This window comes from Sapajus apella, unplaced genomic scaffold, assembly GCF_009761245.1.
Source record: "Sapajus apella isolate SASKATOON/1434 unplaced genomic scaffold, GSC_monkey_1.0 scaffold5, whole genome shotgun sequence".
In the NCBI taxonomy this organism is placed as follows: domain Eukaryota; kingdom Metazoa; phylum Chordata; class Mammalia; order Primates; family Cebidae; genus Sapajus; species Sapajus apella.
Window position 1 is genome coordinate 21,183,408 of NW_022436945.1, and position 20,751 is coordinate 21,204,158.

At 35.6% G+C, this 20,751-nt stretch overlaps 1 long non-coding RNA gene across 1 annotated transcript in view; it reads left to right on the forward strand.

Annotated features, from left to right (window-relative positions):
* Window positions 1–20,392, forward strand: part of LOC116545920 — a 22,160-nt gene extending 1,768 nt beyond the window's left edge. Inside the window, exons 2-3 of the long non-coding RNA XR_004266511.1 lie at window positions 11,115–11,123; window positions 20,382–20,392. This is a non-coding gene — a long non-coding RNA (uncharacterized LOC116545920). The remainder of the gene's footprint in view (window positions 1–11,114; window positions 11,124–20,381) is intronic.
* The last annotated feature ends 359 nt before the right edge of the window (window positions 20,393–20,751 follow it).

The window sequence follows — 20,751 nt, forward strand, 5'->3', positions numbered from 1 at the left end:
GGTCTGAAGTGGAACAGTTTCATCCTGACACCATCCACCCCCAACCTTATCCATAAAAAATTTGTCTTCCACGAAACCGACCTCTGGTGCCAAAAAGTTTGGTGATCACTGATCTAATTGTTATGTGCTCCCATAGTCTGATATATAATGGTACAGTAGATGCCTTAAAACTGCAATTAGTACTTACATTTAAAAAGCAGAAGATGCAAGACACATATATAGTAATCTACAGCAATTCTGGGAAAACTTTTTGATGTACTCCTATTCTGGTGGTGAGAAATATTCCTTGAACATTCTCTGATTCTGTTCTAGAAGAGAAGTCGCTTAGTCTAGCTTTTTGTGTGTGTGCTTCTTTGCACCTCTCAGAGAATTCACCCTCTTTATTTTCCTCGTTGTCTATACATTAAGTTCAAATCGGAAGAATATATTATCCTTGAGCATTGAGTAGTATGTTCAGCCTGATTGCTTTCCCGATAAATTCATTTTAAACCTTGAACTGTCATTTTATCTTTTAGTCTAGATTGTGGGGTTTTTTATCCATAGAGGTCTCACAATAACTTACCCAGCTTCTTAACAATTTGCATGCAGTTAGTTTTATGCACCAATAATAGTAACCACAATACAGTTTGATATAATACATTCTTCTTTCTTAATCACAGATAACTTGAGCTTATCAGATTTTAATGGGCATGTTACACCATGAGACCTTTTCCTGAACAATTTTGACAACAAAAAAGATTTTCTGGGAACAGCAATAATTTTTCAGATGTTTTATCAGTGTATAATGGTCCTCTATTAGATTTAATCCCCCTGCAAAATAAATTTCAATTGGTATTGTTGCTTATAACGTTTCTCATTTTATCTTAATCTCCTTAGGATGGAATGCAGTAGCCTTTTCCAACTTAAAAACTTCCCTATTTCTGGATTCTCTTTGTCTTTCCTTTTATCTCTGCTTTTACAAGACCTAATTATTTACTGAGGCTATTTCTTAAATGTAATAGCTTGTCAACTGCAGCTAATAGAATCCGACATTGGCTACTGTAATTCTAATGTCCAACCTATTTTCTGAGCATTACAAGAGTTTCAGCTTTATATTCTGAGCTCCAAAGTATCTCAGGTGATTCTGTAACCAAATGTTTCTGCCACTGAATAACACAGATCTTTACTGGTCAGTTTTCTCACTCTCAATGACCCATCCATAAGGCCTTGACAGGTATCTAGGTCTGTTTGTTTTGTTACAGCAGCATGCCTCTTCTGGTTCTGATGTCTGCATCATTTAGGATAAATTAGGTGATGCTATGGTAACAGTCAATCCTAAATCTTGGAGGTTCAAACAACAAATGTTTATATTTTGCTATTTTGCTCATCCTGTGTGTCTATCAGAAGTCAACAACTCTAGTCGCTTTTAGACCAAGACTGACAGATGGCAAGCATGTTGAATGTTGCTAGTCACCATAGCAGAATAAAAATAGACCTCTGGAAGGTCTCACTGGCAATGAAATGCTTTTCAGAAGACCGATATATCTCATTCATGTTCACAAGCTTTTGGTTAGAACTAGTCAAAAGGCTCCATCCATTTTCAAATGAGGCGGCCATGAGTTCTTATTTTGAACCAAGAAAGCAGAAGAACTGAAAACATTTGATGGGCAGCACTAATGTCTACTATATATGCTATCTGCGGTGGCCGTGGATGCAAAGATCACGCATAGGATTTTAAAAATGTCCGTGCGATATGGGCAACATAGATAATACATGGAAAACATTTGTTTGAAGCTGAAAGTTCTCCAATCCAGAAAGCATAAGCTAGGAAAACAGAGACTATGCTTCCAAATTTGTAAAATATTTGCAGTTAGATAACACGTTTAAAGGTTACTGTGGAGATAGAGGTCCACGCTCCAATACATTGAAATAGTTACACATTTAGGTAACTAAGAAAACCCTACTAGCAACTGAATAGCAATATTTTACGCAAAATTAACACTTTGCCATCTCTAATTAGTAGGCAAAAATGCATAAAAGTGTTGGTCAAGACAGATACTATAAACATGATGTTGGTTTAGGCTGATGGCCGCACAGTTAATTTAAAAAGATTGGGGTTGGGCGCGGTGGCTCACGCCTGTAATCCCAGCACTTTGGGAGGCCGAAGCGGGTGGATCACAAGGTCAAGAGATCGAGACCATCCTGGTCAACATGGTGAAACCCCGTCTCTACTAAAAAATTGAGGCAGGAGAATTGCCTGAACCCAGGAGGCAGAGGTTGCGGTGAGCCGAGATCGCGCCATTGCACTCCAGCCTGGGTAACAAGAGCGAAACTCCGTCTCAAAAAAAAAAAAAGATTGGATACAGCTATAAGCAGTAGATTATTCAGTTGCTGTTAGCACTGTGTTTGAAACACTAGTTGGTTTCCATAGCATAGGAGCTTGCTTATTTGTTTTATTTTATATGAAGGCATTTAATTCAGCTCAATAGATATATACTCCATGTCTCTGTATTTTCATTCCATTGGTGAGTCACTATTAAACTATTTAGATAAATAAGACCCTCAAGTAATTAAACAACTAGTGTGGACGTGGAGAGAAACACAGACAAAGGGCTATTAATGTCTAGAATGTGAGTGCTGCAAAATAGCTCGGTTATTGAGCAAGGAGGAGTATGTTGAAGGAATCAGAAAATGATTTCTACAGGATGTATATGTTGATACTGGAATTGAGAAATGGAAGCTATGTCATTACATAGAGATGTAGCCAAGCATGAGGAAGAGAATCAAAGGCAAGGGGACAAGAAAACATTCTAGAAGTTGGACAAATTGTAATTCAGTTAGTTGAACTATAGAAAGTGGCAAATATAAGAAAGCACTGAGATCAAAGAAGAAATAAAATTGTGCAGAAGCCAATCCTTCTCTTTACTTAACATCTGAATAAATTTTATATCCTGGCTAATTACCTCTACTACTCAAATCTTCATCAGCCACTCCCTCTTCTTGAATACAAAAGTATCTACATTACATCATTTAGATCACAATTATGGGCATGTTGACTTTTACCTGAGTATATAAATACTTAATTTTTGCCCTTCTGGCAGCTAGCATTCACTATAGCTGAATTTACATATTCTCGTACCACATGACAGTGTTGATGGTTAATTATATTAAAAATTTAAAATTACTGTATTATATTACATTAAAATATATAATTAATATAAGTAAGTAATTATATATTAATTATATGTTTTAATGTAATATATTAAAATATATTAATTATATTAAATTATATTAAAATTTATTATATTAATTATAGTAAAATATATATTTTACTATAATTAATGTAATTATTAATTATATTAAAAATTTAAAATTACTGTAACAAATGATAATATAATTTGGGGTCTCTGCTCACGTTTAAAGGTTTGTGTTGGAATACAGCCATACTCATTTGTTCATGTATTTTCTTTTACTGCTTTCATAATACAATGGCAGAGTTGAATTGTTGTGACAGAGTCGAAAGCCTCAAATAGTTACTGACTGGCCAATTACAGATAGAGTTCTCCGTTCTCTATAGAGTGCATTTATCAATGTGATCAATACTTTAATAGTTATTTCATATACGTTTTTATTCTTACAACCAAAAGTTATCTGTGGAAAATACTTCCATTTTGTAATTTATTGAAACAAAGAAAGAGGATATAATTTATTATGAATTCATTTGCATTCATGCTCACACAGGCTGCAACTAAGTATTTGTATTTCTCTCAATTTTGCTCTAAAGTTAATATATGTCATAATGCATTAATTATAATAAATGCACTTATTAAAATATTATGATAATTTTCTTCAAACACGCAAGTTAAAGAAATTTGATATTAGTTCCAAAAGAAAAAAATTTGTGAAAAATAGACTGATTTCTAATCACAGATAATATAATTATCACTCAAAACAAATTAAACTTTCCCCTCTTGTTACCCAGGCTGGAGTGCAATGGCGCAATCTCGTCTCACCGCAACCTCCACCTCCTGGGTTCAAGCAATTCTCCCTCCTCAGCCTCCCGAGTAGCTGGGACTACAGGTGTATGCCACCATGTCCAGCTTATTTTTGTATTTTTAGTAGAGACGGGGCTTCACCATGTTGACCATGATGGTCTCGATCTCTTGACCTCGTGATCCACCCGCCTCAGCCTCCCAAAGTGCTGGGATTACAGGCGTGAGCCACCATGCCCGGCCTATTGTTTATATTTTTTATGGTCTCTATGTACCAGATTATCTTAACTGTAAACATTATTACTAAATAAAGTGGTTGGTTAAAGATTAAAAAAACAAAACAATAAAATGGCCCCACACATCATAATCATGAATCTATTAATAGTTAGTGAGAGAAAATCCTTGTAAGTAATTTTCTTTGAGTTCATGTTTGCTTTTATGCTTATCCACCCTTACATTTTCCTACTATATGTTTTTACTTATTGTCACTAGTTGTACTGTTTTTATATATGAATAAAACTTTAAAAAACTTAAAAATAAACATCCTGTTGTTTCCAAGGAAGCCTGTTAAATCTTTACAGACAAAATATAGAACAAAGCAAAAATATACTCTTTTTAACTTAAAAGGAGATTAAATTTTTCACTAATAATTTTAATACATTTTAATGCCTATGTATAACAAGTATAGCACATCTACCCTTTCACCAAACAGTGAATATTTTGATAAAGCTTTCAAAACAAACAAACAAACAAACAAACCACTAAATAAAAAAATGATATGTGACAAATTTGACGGATTACAGGGTTTTTTCCTTTCATGTTGTGCCTTTTCAAAATTTCAAACGAGTTATGTCTATGCATTACTTGAAATTGAAAAACATGAATCACCAAGCCTCTCTCACATTACAATATGTCAAGTTTTAACCTTCTAATCTCTAATCAAAAGGATAGGATTACAATTAAAACCTTATGAACAACAGGAATAAATATTTCAATACAATATAATTTTTTCTCATAGTACTGTACCTAGTTAAAACACATACCCGTCAACTGGGAAATGAGGTCTTTGTCATTCCCTGCTTTTCAAGCGTCGGAAAATTAATCGATTGGAAACATTTAGGAGATTAATTGGTGAATGTTCACAGTTCATCATAAAGGCATTTAAATAGGGTGATTATGATACTTTTGAACTATGTGTCAATTTGATTTTTAATAGAAATCACTAAATGAGGAATTACATTAAAATAATCTCAAACCCCAAATTAATCTATTTTAGTTGTCACGCTTTGGAAAGCATTAACCACAAGTTAACATAGGAGACAAGTAAGGAAACAAAGAGGCTCTTGTTGCACTACACAGGAAGAAATTATCTAAGTTCTAACTACTATGATAAATACAGTGTGCTTGTGTATGTGTGTGCGTGTGATCGTGTGTGTTTATGACACAGTGAGAGAGAAAAAGGGAAAGAAAGTGCCTGTATAAGTGATTCGTAATTGCATTTATACTCTTGGTATTACAAAGGAAATCCAAGCCATTTATTTTCCCTTACCCTTAGAGTTTGTCTCAATCCATTTGTACCGCTATAACAACGTTCCTGAGACTGAGTAACTTATAAACAACAGAAATTCATTTCTCACGGTTCTGTAAGCTGGGACATCCAACATCAAGCTGCCAGGAGGTTTAGCGTCTGATAAGGCCCCTCTTGCTATGAGGCCCTCCTCATATGGCAGAAGGCAGAAGGGAAAAAAAGGGGTTTAAACTGATTTTCTGCAGCCCTTTAATAAGGCACAATCCAATTCCTCTTAATCACTTTCTGAAAGGCCTCAACTCTTAACACCCCCACATTGAGGATTAAGTTCTAACATGAATTTTGGAGGGAACACGTTCAAGCAGTAACAGAGTTGAAACTGCCTTTGCAAAAATTATGACAATGAGAAAAATTTGACGTTGAAAAATTATGACAGTGAAAGAAATCTGACTTAGTTGACTCTATCTTGCTTTCAACTTCCAAGTTTTTCATTTCTGGGTGTAGTTCAAGCTCAACATAAAAGGAATTTAATGTATAGTTTAACTTTGAAGCAAAGATGATAACAGCTCTTTCCCCAAAAACTGCCACCTTGACTGGGGACCAGACTGCTATTGTAAAACTAACAAATTAACCACAATATTACAAATTATGGCACAGAAGTCATCCAGCCAGAGCCCACAAGATTCCTAGCCTCCCCAATTGTTCCTATGGATAACATCACTATTGTAAAACTAAAAACTAGTGTCAAGATATTTTTCAGTCTGCATTCTGCATTAAAATCTTTCTCTATTGCACTAATGCTGTCTCAGTAAATTGTCTCTATTTTTGCAACGAGCAAGTAGAACCTTTTGGACAATTACAGAATTCTTCCAAAGAAAGAAAAAAAGTCCTATTTCTATTCTAAAAGCTGTAAGTAAATTCCTATTGGGCCATAATTTTGGCAACTTTTATTCCAAGAATTTGAAGACAAGAAGAAACAAAAATTGTGGACTTTACTGAGGAAGACAGCATTACATGTGTTCACTTCTGTGGCCACTGACATAATTGAATATTATGGCCTTACTTCTATCAGGCTTGTGTAAGGCACAGTGGAAAATAAATTACAGGTTTCTGTACCAATCCAAACAAGTCTTGAAAGCAATGGGAGTAGGCAGCTTTCTAAGGTGTATTGGGACTGGTATTGCACAGTCTATAAAACAAAAGTATGTGCCATTCATTTGAATCAAGAGTTTTTTTTTAATTGTACTTTAGGTTCTAGGGTACATGTGCAGAGTTTGTTTTTTAATGAAAATATTTCCTAGAAGTATAATATATAAGATTCTATAAGTTAAGCCCATGTAAGAAGTTCACTGATAGTAAGGCAGAAAAAAAGGATGTTTTGAAAGGTATATGTCATTATAGAATATTAATTAAACTTTTTATAAAATGAAAGAAAACAATTTCTTGACAATTAAAGAATATTAAAGAATTAAAGCGATTAAATATATGGTCATGACATTTGACTTTCTGCATATTTTATCGTGGGTATTTCAAGTTCAGCAAAAAAAATAGCCACTTATATAGTGACTATTTACTAAAATACATACCACAAAGCAACTCCTAAGGCTTTATAATAAAAAATCTCACTTTTTATTAAATACTTCTTATGCACTGGGCCATATGCTAAACCATGTATGCAATGCTACTAACCCCTCTTGATAAAACCATGAAATATGTATCTCTACAGTTACCACTGCCATCATCACCATTTTACAGGTGAAGAATCTGACATCAAAGAAGTTAATAATTCATTTAAGATCATATCACAAATTTGTCAAACATATTAGGCAAACTTATATGCACATGTGGTGAAGTCCAATACCTTTAGCAATATTAATAATTTAAAGTTTGGACTTTAAAATGCAAATTCTCGAAACTGTGGAGCAATTGTCTATTTTGTTTTCACCCTCTTAATACTTTATACTGCTCATGGTATCTTACTACACACATACAGTATGCATTTAACATTGTCCTGTTAATTAACTGTTAGGAATTCATAATCTTATATAACGTTTAAATATTTGTCAACCGGTGTGACAGCAGTTGTATATTCTTTCTGTATTTTTGTATTAGAAGGAAAGTTTTGAGATGTGATTTGCTATTTAAAAATTAAAATTAAAACTTGCTTTTTTTCTATTGTAACTGGAATGTTGTACTGGTAACAGTATTTAAGAGAAATATTGGTCAATATATGTCTAAATAAATTGATGTTACTTCCCTTTTTATGTATATTATGGGAATGGCTAGTTTACATCAGTGCATAGCCTGGCCCATACAACTATATATTGGAAACTAGAAATTATATAGGGTCATTATATGTTCACAAGCATTGAGAAGTAGTCATTTGCTGTTTCTCTTGTTTTGATACCAGTATTCAGTAAATATATGCCACTCTGAATCAAAGATGTGGATGAAAATAGAAAGGAGATATAGAAAGACAAAAGAACTAAAAAGCAGCTTTAATATTTTATCAAAATACTTTAAAATTACCAAAGCTAAAAATTACATTTGACATAGCTCTTTAATATAAATGGATTTCAATAAAACTAATATATTTTATCAAAAGTATCAAATCACATCCTCTGCACCAACATAAATGGAGCCAGAAGCTATAATCCTAAGCAAATTAATGCAGGGACAGAAAACCAAATACCACATGTTCTCGCTAATAAGTTGGAGCTAAGCACTGAGTACATACAGGAACCACAGACACGAACTACTAGCGTGTCAAAGGAGAGAAGGCAGGTTAAACTGCCCTGAAGCTGACTACCAAGGAGACAGGATCCATACTCCATCCCAGACCTCAGCATCACACAACATTCCCCTGTAACAAATCTGCACATGTGCCACCTGTATCTAAAATACATTTGAAATTTAAAAAATATATAGATAAATAAAAATAAAATAATAATATATTTTACCCTTTAAATATTAAAAATGTATTCTTCCTTTAACAATGTTTCTTTTTCCTTTCAAAGGACAATGAAAACAAAATGAATATTTTATATTTTTTCCACTAATTATTGCAATGAATTCTTTGTCATATAACTATTTTATTGTGAAGAGTAATAATGTTGCTTCTTAATAAATGGGATAATCATAGATACTCTTAGGCCACTTAAGTCATTTGTGAGTTCTTACTTCCATGTAGTAGATTTTTAATTATATTCAGTTTCATTATATATATATTTCAATCAGAGTTTCTAGGCCGATTCTTCTTACTGACTCCAACCAACACACTATGCATAATTTTGAGTTAGTTCCTTTACAACAATACATTAAGCCTAAGGACATAATGGGTATATAGTTGGCACACCCTGAATATTTGTCTTTCCTCTTGTTTGCTAATGCTCTCAGTCCCTTCCGCTAAACTGGATGCTGTCGTGGGGCAATTTTCCATATGATCAGTAATGATGAGACAGAAGGTTGAAATTGTGCAGTGCCAAGTATGTACTTACTTTATTTCATTCTCGCAACAATGCTGTGACATCGAATATATTTTGCCTTTTACTAAAAAAAATTATATTTGAAGACACCTGTAAGCAGCAGAGCCTGGATTTGGGCTCAGTCTAAACGGTTTCAAAGCCTCTGTCAAAACTCTGTGTCTTTGCATAGCAATAAAATTAATTTTAGCATATCCACTAATATTGCCCACTCCCATTGAAATATAATACATTGGAAAAATAATGACATCACAGAAGGATTTTCAAAACATTCACAGTCATAACCTAATATGTATTCATCTATCTGCTATTTATATATGTATGTGTATGTATGTTAGTATGTGCATGTAATGTAATTTTTTACTGGCAGATTTTTTATATGTGTAATATCGGCTGTATGTTTTCCAATTAATTATCTTAGGAGTTAGTGATTTTATCCTTTGTGATTTTCTGCAGAATTTTGATTTTGCAGAAATTTATGATTGCACTTGAAAATAATGACAATACATAATAATTATAATATCTACATGTTAAAAATATTTATTAACAGTATTATCTGTCACTATGTTAAATACAAAGGTTACATTTATAAATGTCCTTGTGGTCTTTCAAAACATTCAAAGAATGCTATGAACAAAAGGACTTAATTTTGAACTCCCTTTTCCCCTCTTCTTCTCTAACCTCTTATTTTCATTTCCTCTCTTATAATCTCTGATTGTTCTTTTTCATACAATAATCTGTGTATATTCCAGGGAAGCAGTAGTAATGGCAATATTTCATGACATACTCAGATTTTTAATCAAGACCACTTGTATCGTGATCTTACTTTTTGTATTGCTCCATGCTTTTAAAAAGCATTTTGAGAAAAAACATACTTATTTTACTCGAATTCTTTTTCTGATTTTTAGAAAACGAGCTCATAAATTATTAACAGTTATACATTTTTAATGTTAAAATTTATTCATGGAAATTGGGTGGTACTTACATTTTGTAGGTATAAGATATTTATCTAGTTTTTCATTTATTTAATGTTGCTGACAAATCAATAAATAGGTGGATGTGTTTAAACCAATATGGAATTTTAAAACAGGGACTTTTGAGTATACAGTTGCATAGATGATGAAATAGATAAAAGGCAGCATATTTAGATTTAGTGGAAGAAGATTAAACGACGTGAGAACACTAAGAAGCACACAGTGGCGAAGGTTTTCTGATGATAGCAAAGGGTTTCTTCATGACTAATTATTTGGTCAGAGGGTTTAAAAAAATTTACTGTGGGTGTGAATTAATAGAATAGTTTTTATAAAAAGAGAGACACCGACTATTTGAATTGTAGTTTTCTCTTGGTTGTACGCCTCTTTGATGCATGGATATTATGTTAGATCGTAGTATCGAGTAAATCAAGTAAGAGATGAACAACAAAGCTTCAGTAAGACTACAATCCAGGGAGTCCCCAGGGCCTTGGCTTTATAAGCATTTCTGCCTCCTTTCTCTCTAGGGTGCTATCATTTATCAGTCTTTTCAGCATAGTTTTAAAGCATATGTATTATTGTTCACATTTCAAATTACCAGGAGATATAAAGTCTGATAGGCTTCTTTTAATATTTAATCCAGGATTTTTTTTTTTTTATTGTTACCTATGTTTGATGACTTGACAGGAAACAGTCACTGGAGGAAACATTATAAGCCAAACAATCAACAATTGTAATGCACAAAACATTTGAGAAGTAAATACTTGACTGGCAATACATAAACAGCATGTATGCTTTTCACATGGTGGTGTATCAGAACGGCAAACTCAAAAAGATTTGGATTCTGGAGAAATGATAAAGAATGCAGTCTATCTTACACCTGTCACCCTATGCCTGATACTCCTTCAAACCTGATCCCAAGGTTAACAGCCATCTGCTGGGTACCCCTACAGAAGTAACTAAACTCTCTCTCTCTTTCCACCTGGATATTGAAGGTAATACTGTATTTTAGTCACTGGTCGAGTGCTTTAATGAAATGGCTGTGAGGCCCGTCCGCTCACTGAAATAAAGATATTATTTCCTCAAAAATGCTGTCTCTATTACTGAAAAAAAGAGAGAGTTCAGGATTAGCATTCTTACTCATTGCTCCATTTTGAAATAGGTAAGCAATGTATTAAAATTAGTCAGAGGAAATGTCAGGAGACTGCAAGCAATTTCTTGAAATCATGATGATTCACATAAGCCGATATCTACTATCTCTGCATCTATAAAACTAAAGGGTAGGGAAGACAGCTTATCCTTTCTGTCCTTGTATCTCCCTCATAAGTTTTGGTAAAGATAGTAATCACTGTGGATGCAAGAATATATTTATAAAAATAGTAAGTTACACATGACAGTATAACAGCATTTAGGTCAATAGTAAGTCTAACAAAATATAATTAGATAGTAGAACTAAAGCACAGATGGCTTTTACATAATTCTGACCATGTATATTTGAGCCTTTGCAATTTGAGTCTTGCAAATGATCTCCCAAAACAGTTTGTATGAGCTTGTACCAACATTTCCTATGCAGCAGCATCCCTTAATTTGCCATCTCCTCCGTTCCTTCACGTATAACTATCCTGAGAATCCAGGCAAATTCCCGCAAGTATTATAGTTACCTGCAAAGCAAACACAATCATGGAGACCTAAGAGGATATCAAGTAAGTCTCCTAAAATAGGTCATTTCATTAATCAATAAATTACCATTTCCTCTGGAAAAAGTCTAAACTCTTGGGTGTTATTAAACATGTGAACCAAAACTATTTTTATGACTGTCAATATTTTTTTCTCTCTCTCTTTCTCCCATTCCCTCTCTTCTGTCAGGTTTTGAGCAGTTGGCATTGTTCTGTGAAATGATACATTCCAAACTAGAGAGCTTCAGCATATTTTGTTGAGGAGCAGAATTCAATTTAGTTCATACTTTAAGACCCAGAGTCCAATACTTCACTCCTGGCTCATCCTCTCCAAAGCACAGGAAAAAAGTCTAGAACAATTTAGAGACATAATCAGTGAATCAGAGACCCTGGGATAGGGAGAGCACTGGATATGGGCAGAAGTGGAGGGTGCAGCGCGAGTCTGAGAGCACCCCAGGAATCTCCAGGCCATGAGACACAAAATCGCCCTGGAGAGCAATGTCTGTTTCAGTCAACCTGTTCTGTTAACCAGGAGGACAGAGAGCTGGGTCTTTTCAATTCATTGCCTCTGGCTCTCAGATGCTCTCAATCAGGTTGTGTTCAGAGGCCAGAAGAGGAAGTTTCTGGAACTTTCTATTCTTTTCTTCTGAGCTTTTTTCCTGTGTATTTAAGTCATAATTACCTGATTCCCTGTTAGTGACCCGCATTCAGAGTTTCAATACAAAGTATTCTATAAATATGTCAAAATAAAAATATGTAAGGAGATTTGAGATTCTTTACAAGGAAACCATATGTTAGGGTATGAACAAATAAAGGGAAGTACTTTTTTTCTCACCCTCAGAAGAAGACGACATGTGCCCCATCTCCCCCTTCCCAAGGCAACCATTGCTTATTCCGAGGTGTGATTTTACTATTGTTTGAAAGGTATCCTTCTCCAAAACTCAGTCAGCTTATTTAGTCTGCTAATAGTCTCAGCAACCCCTCTACTTTTGGATGCATCTGTCCTTTTATAAAATTCAAGCAAATAATATATGTAAAATTAAGATACTAATCCCTCAAAGGCAGGAGCCTTGTCCTACACAGCTTGGGACATAGAGAACTAACAAATGTATTTTGTAATGAATGGAATTATTCAAGCTGGTTTTTCTGTGTAACAACTTTAAGGTCAGTTCGTTAGTTAATATTTCTTTTTCCACAGGACTGCATGAGATTCGCCTGTGCTGAAGAAATAGGAATTAATGAAGGAATAGAAATAGAGGGGATTGAATTTGGGAGCCAGGTATTTCAGATCGATGACAGGGTCCTTTGAATGGTCTGAACACAACACAAAGGGAGGAATAGGGAGCTAGGAGGTATGTGCTTAATCTTTCCAACGGGGGATGAGAAGAGCTGGAGTGTGACTGGGGCAAGGAGTCAGGAAGATGGATATTTTTCTTTGTGATTTTACAATACTCCCATGCCAGCTGTGCTTTTCTTTATGGTTCTATAGAGCTTTCATACTGGGTCTATTTGGAGTTAGTTTTTGTTGCTTATGTCACCTTATACCTGTTACTCCTTCAAACCTGCTCCCAAGGTTAAAGCATTCCGATGGAAATATTGCCAACAGTGCCTTTAATATAAATTCACAATATGCACTTTAATCGCACGGAGATGTAACATTGTAAACTGAGCATTCCTTATTAATCTTGCTTTGTGGCTATCGCTGTTGTTACTATCAACCTTATCACTAGCCCTGCCTTTCATGCAGATTTAAGGCTTATGACAAAAAATATTGTTAGTTGGAAGAGCACTGCTTATTTGCTATAAGCAAGCAAGTCCGATTTGTAGTTCCTTTGAATTTCCAGAACCCCTCTCCCTTTTCACTCTATCACATATACTGCATTAAACCTTGAGGAACACCACTGGAGCCCTCACATACTTGGGATTTTATCTGCACTAGGTTCATTTTGACCCAACAATTATATGACACTATGCATATAGTCAAAGAAAAATTCATGATTCTGAATTTTACAAGTTGGTAAGGGAGCAGAGATGCTAGCTGAGCATGAGATAGTCATATGGAAGAAACGCATGTACAGATTCAGAAATAGATTAACTGTTTCTCCTTTTTCTTTTGATCCTTTATATTTATCCTGTAAGGTGAAAAAAAATTAATTACCTAAAAATAGAAGGAAATAATTCTACTTTATTTTTTCTATCAGTCTGCAGAAAATTTAAAAATGATACTGAAATATTGAAGACATATTTTAAAGACTTTAAATAAGATAAAGAATTATTTACATTCTACATTAACATTCAAGTACAGAAAGAAATGGAGTTGTAAATCTACATGCCTTCTGAATTCAAGAGACATGGTATTTCTGAGCTTACAAGCAAATGAAAAATTACTTACTTTACACACAAAAAGGTGTCATAGTCTGACTAAAAAGCTATATCAGGAATCTAAGTTCTACAAATCCAAGTTGCACCTGTCAAAAAAGCAGAGTCAGCTGAAGTGTTTTTATCAGGCTGCAACAAACAAGAACGCAGTTCATTGTTTTAAAATTAGAATGCATTGTGGTTTGGTACTTGGCTCTTAGCCTTCGGTTGTTACTTCCTTCACTAACCAGAGTATGTCTTCATGCTACGGACCTCCATTCTCTGCTGCCAGACTAGGGCACTCTCAGACACAAGAGTGCACATCATTCTCCTGTGTAAGTTTGAATGGAAAATAATTCATTGTCATTACTTTTGAGGGTACAAATGTTAACTCTTTGGTAGAGGGTGTATGCATATAAAGGTGGGAAAAGCTCCTTTTATATTTATTTATTAAAGGTCAAAGCGGGGTTCACGTGTAAACTGCTCAATCTCAGTCCATTGTAGGAACAATATAATACATGTAAGAGCTTCATGCACAGAAAGCTTCAGCATTTTCTCTCTGCCTAGTGTCTACAGCACTGCCTGACAAAAGTAGATACTTGAAAAGATTTGTTCAATGGATGAATTAAATCTTAAAGTTATAAGAAATTTACACATGAAATTAATTGTATTATTAATTCATTTTTAAGTTGTAGACTATACTTTAGTTTTTTTTGTTTTTTTTTTAAATGTAAAATACTCACTTAATGACATGCACAATGACAAGCTTTAACCCCAGGAAATGACCAGTGGTCCTTTGGGCAACTGCAATGTGTAGCCTTTACTGAAGATGGGGAGATCAGTGCCCTGGATGGGAGCGCTCCATGAAGTTACTCAGAAAGGCTGAGTGGCAGAAGAGAATAGAGAGTTTGTGTTTCCACTTTTCCATCAGCTAGGGAACTACTACTTGTAAACATTTCTCACATTGGACTTTCACATAAGATTTCATTTAAAGAAATGTTGTTGCCGCTCATGTTTTGGGTGGCATAGGTATGCTAGTGACACTGATTCTGAAATTTTCTAAAATGGGACTAAAGAACGGGAAATACAATGTGGTCTCAAAAGGAAAACAAAGCTGTGAATTCACAGTATAGAAATAACACAACAGCAGGGGACTCGCACCGTAAATAGGAGCAGCTCTGCGCTACTGGGTTGTGTTGGTGTTTCAAAGTGTGGCACTCCTACTGCTACTGAAAGTTCGAGAAATGGCTGAATTTATTCTGTGTCACTGTGTTTCAATTCAGGCCCTCATGACACATGAGCAGTTCAATTGCTTACCAAGATTAAGCAGAGCCTCTGCCATGGAAGTCAGCAATCTGAAATGAACACTGTGTGATCCAAGACATAAATAATGATGTACCATGTGTAGCCAGCCAAAGCAAAGAAGAAATAGAAAATCAGAACTTAAAGACCTAGAGCTGAAAGCAAATTGTTTGTAAGCTGAGCCTCTAATAATCTCTGGTCTTCTTTTCTCTTTAGCGCTTAGATGGCCTCCTGGGCTGAAGATCTTAATTTCTCTTCACAGATCTACTTTCTTGAAGAAAAACGTCATTTAAAATTTATAACGAGAAAAGATAAGAACCCATCTTTACACAGACTAGGGCCCCCTCAATGTGTTGAGATATTGGTGGTTTAGCACAATCCATTTTGGGGAAGTATAAATTTATGGAAAGGGGCAGGACGTTGATGAATAAAACCATAGGACTGAGAGGGGAAGAAAGGGAGTTGAGATTAGAATATATCAGCCAGAATCATAGGAATTGAAATATTTTTAATCACATAAGTTACAAAGGATTATGTTCCCATGATAAATTACCTAAACAATGAAAAAGTATCCATAGGAAAACATTCTGATTATAAGGGTAGTCTCTACTATTATGGAATAAGAATGAAATATTCTATACTCAGGGACACATAGCTCACTTTTTGCTGCGTTGTTTCTATCTTCCCTAAGAATACTCGTCATCTATGACCTCTTTGTGCCTCTTGGACCCCAACACTGCTAACTACTTCATTGTCAGGGAGGCAGATGTTGCTGCAGTCAGATCTTTAGTGAATCCAAGGTAGGGTAGAGAGCATTTTGGTTAGAACCCAGGACAGTTCATCTATTCATCGCTCTGTCAATTACCCCAGGACTCCCCCTGACCACTTCCTTCTTCCCAGCAGGCCTACCCTGCTTGTCTGCTGCAAATATTTCACGGATTTTTTCATTCCATTTGTCTGCTCCCATCTGCTTTCTATCCTTTAGGAATATCCAAAAAAATAAATAAATAAAAATAAAATAAAAAGTGGCCCATTGATGGTAATAGCTCTTATTTTCTGGCACTGTTCTTGAGATATTTCTTCAAAGAAGAACATTCTCTGCCATTTCTTTTTTTAAATTTTACTTTAAGTTCTGGGATACATGTGCAGAAGGTGCAGGTTTGTTACACAGGTATGCATGTGCCATGGTGGTTTGCTGCACCCATCACCCTGCCATCTAGGTTTTAAGCCCCACCATAGATTAGGTATTTGTCCTAATGCTTTCCCTCCCCTTGCCTCTCCACCTCTCCCCCGACAGGCCCCAGTGTGTGTTGTTTCCCCTCTTCTTCTCTGCCATTTCTAAGGAATTAAGATAGAAGAAGAGAAGACATACACACCAGGTCTACAGTCTTCATTCACTCTCCCGCCATTCTTTCTTTCTTTCAAACACAGCCATCTCATCTTTACTAATAAACTAAAGGATAGTCAAAGGTCAGGGAGTTCAGCTCTCCAGATAAATAATATCACCAGATTCAATCCCAGGTGTGCCATCTCCACCAAACTGGAAGACACAAAATTTAAATAGGACAGGCTTGCGATTCTTCGGGTTTCTAGAAGACAGAGACTATGCATGCCCAGCTTAATATTAGGTTCAAAAGGTATCTTAATTCCTGTGTTACACATAAATATATATTTGAAGAAAAAAGAAAATCTCATCTAGCTTCAGTTAACACTTTTTTGACTGAGATATTTCCAGGCCACGTGTAAAATTGATATTAACATTAACATGAGCTGCCTTCAGAATCCTAGCCTAATCTTCCTTAAGAGATTTCCCACACTGTTCAGATTATTCCCTGTGCCAGCAAAGAAGCACAAAAGCAATTAAAATGGGACAAACTGGTTGAAATTATGAGAGCGATAGTGTCTGATCCATCAGTTTATGTGAGATTTTTCAAAAACTAAATCTGACCAAGTCTACAGGAAGGTTTCACTTAAATCCCTAAAGGGAAGAGAAATCTTGTTGTCAAACAGACATCAAGTAGACATTGGCAAACTGTTAAAAATAATCAGCAATTCAGAACATAAACACATTGAAATTATGCATTTGTCTTAGTGCTGTTAATTTAGAAAGATGTGTATATGTTCTAATAAACAGAGACAGAAAATACACTGAAAACAGTGCTGTCTGAAACTTTTCCCTAATATTTTGTATTTTAAGAAATCTATAGGGTTGATTTCCAACTCTGATTTCCCAGCATATTATAGCAGTAGCATCTTCTTTTATTTTTTCTTGAAATTAAAAAAAGCTTGTAGCACACAAAGTATTTCAGAAATATCTTAAAAAGAAAAGAATTATCTTTGCTGAATGTAACAGTGTTACAATATTGGATCTCTGCACAGATTGAAATACTTTTTCTAAATATAGGAGGAATTTTACATTGAAATACTATTCACATCCATTTTGTTCTCAATTGTTTTTTGTCAGCTCTTTAAATTGTAAAATATGTTTTCCTCATTGAGGGAATATTATCAGTAATTGCCTAATTAAGCCACAATACGATTGATATAATACATGTTTCTGGTGTGAAATACATGGGTCTTTAGAAACTAGAATGACATAGTTTTGAGCCTGTAACACTTTGGGACATAAGTCTCTTTTCAGTGTTAGATTTATTTAAGAGTCAGAGCAAATATGTGCTTAGAGCACTCACAAAATGAAGCCATGAAAACAAAATGAAAGCATTTGCTATTTCAAAAAGAAGCACTGATGGAGATCAAAATGGAGCAAAAAAAGTCCTGTGCGTTTCCTTGCATTACTATAGCTTAAAATTAAACATTGTTTTTATTTTGAATAACTAGCATTCCTGCTTATCTCATCGTGTTCTTTAGCCAATAATCTCTTCAGTGCTTTGGACCTCTAAATGTGATCATGCAATCCTGCCTCACAGAGGAGTGCGCTCAGTTCTTTCTACCCCAAGGAGGCCAGAGACAGGGACATAATCAGAAGAGAAAATATTTTATGGGCTGAGCAAGGTCATTCCTCCACTAAGCAATGAGATTGAAGTTCCAAAAATAAACTGAGGCCGGGCGCGGTGGCTCTCGCCTGTAATCCCAGCACTTTGGGAGGCCGAGGCAGATGAATCACGAGGTCAGGAGATCAAGACCATCCTGGCCAACATGGTAAAACCCCATTTCTACTAAAACACAAAAAATTAGCTGGGCGTGGTGACGCACCTGTAGCCCCAGCAACTCGGGAGGCTGAGGCAGGGGAATTGCTTGAACCCAGGAGGCAGATGTTGCAGTAAGCCAAGATCACACCACTGCACTCCAGTCTGGGGGACAGAGGGAGACTCCATCTCAAAAAAAAAAATAAATAAATAAAAGGAAGGAAAAGAGAAAAGAAGAGGAAAGAAAAGCAAAACGAAAAAGAAAAGAAAACTGGGGATTTTTTCTACCTTTCAAGGGAATGGTGCTGCTTCAGCAGATTGGAGAAAAGACTAGAAGGGAAAAATCCTGAGAAGCAGGTATCCCAGGGGATATATGAATCTGGAAGAAGTTCTCAGAACTCAAAAGTAATCTGTTATAAAATGAGATGTGTAGATTGTTGACAGAAAGACAGTTTCATATAAAAATTAAAAGCCTAGACTCATAAACTAAATTGCCCAAATCCAAATTGTAGCTCTGCAATGCATTCCTTGTGATAACAAATTATTTAGTCTTTTTGAGCTTCACCTTCTTCATCTGTGAAATGAGATATTAATAATGACCACTTTAAGAAGTTTTAGGAAAGATTGAGTTAATAACAATATTAAAAACTTTACATTGTCACAGCATTTTGGAAATCTGAGGCTGGTAGATCACTTGAACACAGTAGCTCCATACCAGCCTGCAACATAGCGAAACCCTGTCTCTGCAAAAAATACAAAAATTAGCGAGGCGTGGTGGGTTATGGTTATAGTCCCAGCCACTCGGGAGCCTGAGGGGGAGGATTTCCTAAGCCAGGAAGGTCAAGTATATTGTGAGCCATGACTATGCCACTGCACTTCAGCACAGTGATGGAGGGAGACCCTGTCTTCCCCCCAAAAAACAATAACAAAAACCAGCAATGACAAAACTTTATTGTGCTTTAAAATATATCCACAAAATCTCAGACATGAAAAAAGTAGAATGAACATAAATTCACTCCCCATGAGTGTGGGCTAGATTTCATCTCACTTCTAACAAATAGAGCAAAGAAAAGTGATGAGTGTGACTTTGGAGATTAGCTCACCAAAGGCGTGTCACTTCCTATCGGTTCTCTACCTAGGACCCCTCACTCTGGAGAAGCCATCTGTGCCCCACAGAGGATTCAAACTGCCTTACCAAGAGATCCACCCCACAAGGAAACAAGACATTCTGCCAACAAGCAGTGAGAAACTAAGGTCTTCGGACAACACGAGTGAGCCTTTTTGGTAGGGGATCCTTCATCTCTAGTCAAGCCTTCACATGACAACAACTCTGGACTGTATGTTATCTGCCACCTCATAACATACTGTAAATGAAAGCCCACTGATGAATGGCTCACTTGCACTATTCACATGTAGATGAGAAACTAAGGACTCCAGAAAGAAGACTGTTCACAATTTCTTTTACATCATACATAATTTACTTCTTTCCTTTCTCTGTCTATTCCCATTGAATGATACACTTCCTTTCATACCTTCAATGCAGAAACACACACACACACACACACACACACACACACACACACACACACACACAATAAGACCAACCAAATGAGAAAAGCAAAGGGTATTAATTCATAGATTATCGTAGCAAGGGAGTCATTCACCTTCAGTTGCATTTTGACAAAAACTCAAATGCAGGCACAGAAGTGGTAAACATTCACAGTGAATAAAAGGAAAGGCTTTATTTATACACTAATTGGTGGTTGTTGATCTGGGAAAGCTGTAGGTGAATTAACTAGAGGTGAAACACCTTATGTAATCAGCTAAGGGTGTGTATCTTACTTTCTCTGGCTCTTCTTTCTTTTGTTTCTTTGGAAGCAGAAACAAAAATTAAAGAAACCTTCAATTATTAATCATACTCTGGCTATTTTGAGATGATTGTTATAGAAGTTACTGTTTAATCTCCTATATTGTCACAACAGATAACATTCTGGCTTCCTGCAAGTGTGATTTTTGGTAGTCTGGCTTTCTGAGTTGTTCATCATAGATAAGGGATTGGTTTCCTGGGCAGATTTCTGAAGGTTGTGAGTCAAAGCTCTATTTTTTTTTTTTTTGAGACAGAGTCTTGCTCTGTCACTAGGCTGGAGTGCAGTAGTGCGATCTCAGCTCATTGCAACCTCCACATCCCAGTTCAAGCAATTCTCCTACCTCAGCCTCCTGAGTAGCTGGGACTACAGGCATGCGCCACTATGCCCAGCTAATTTTTGTATTTTTAGAAGAGATGGAGTTTCACCATGTTGGCCAGGATGGTCTCGAT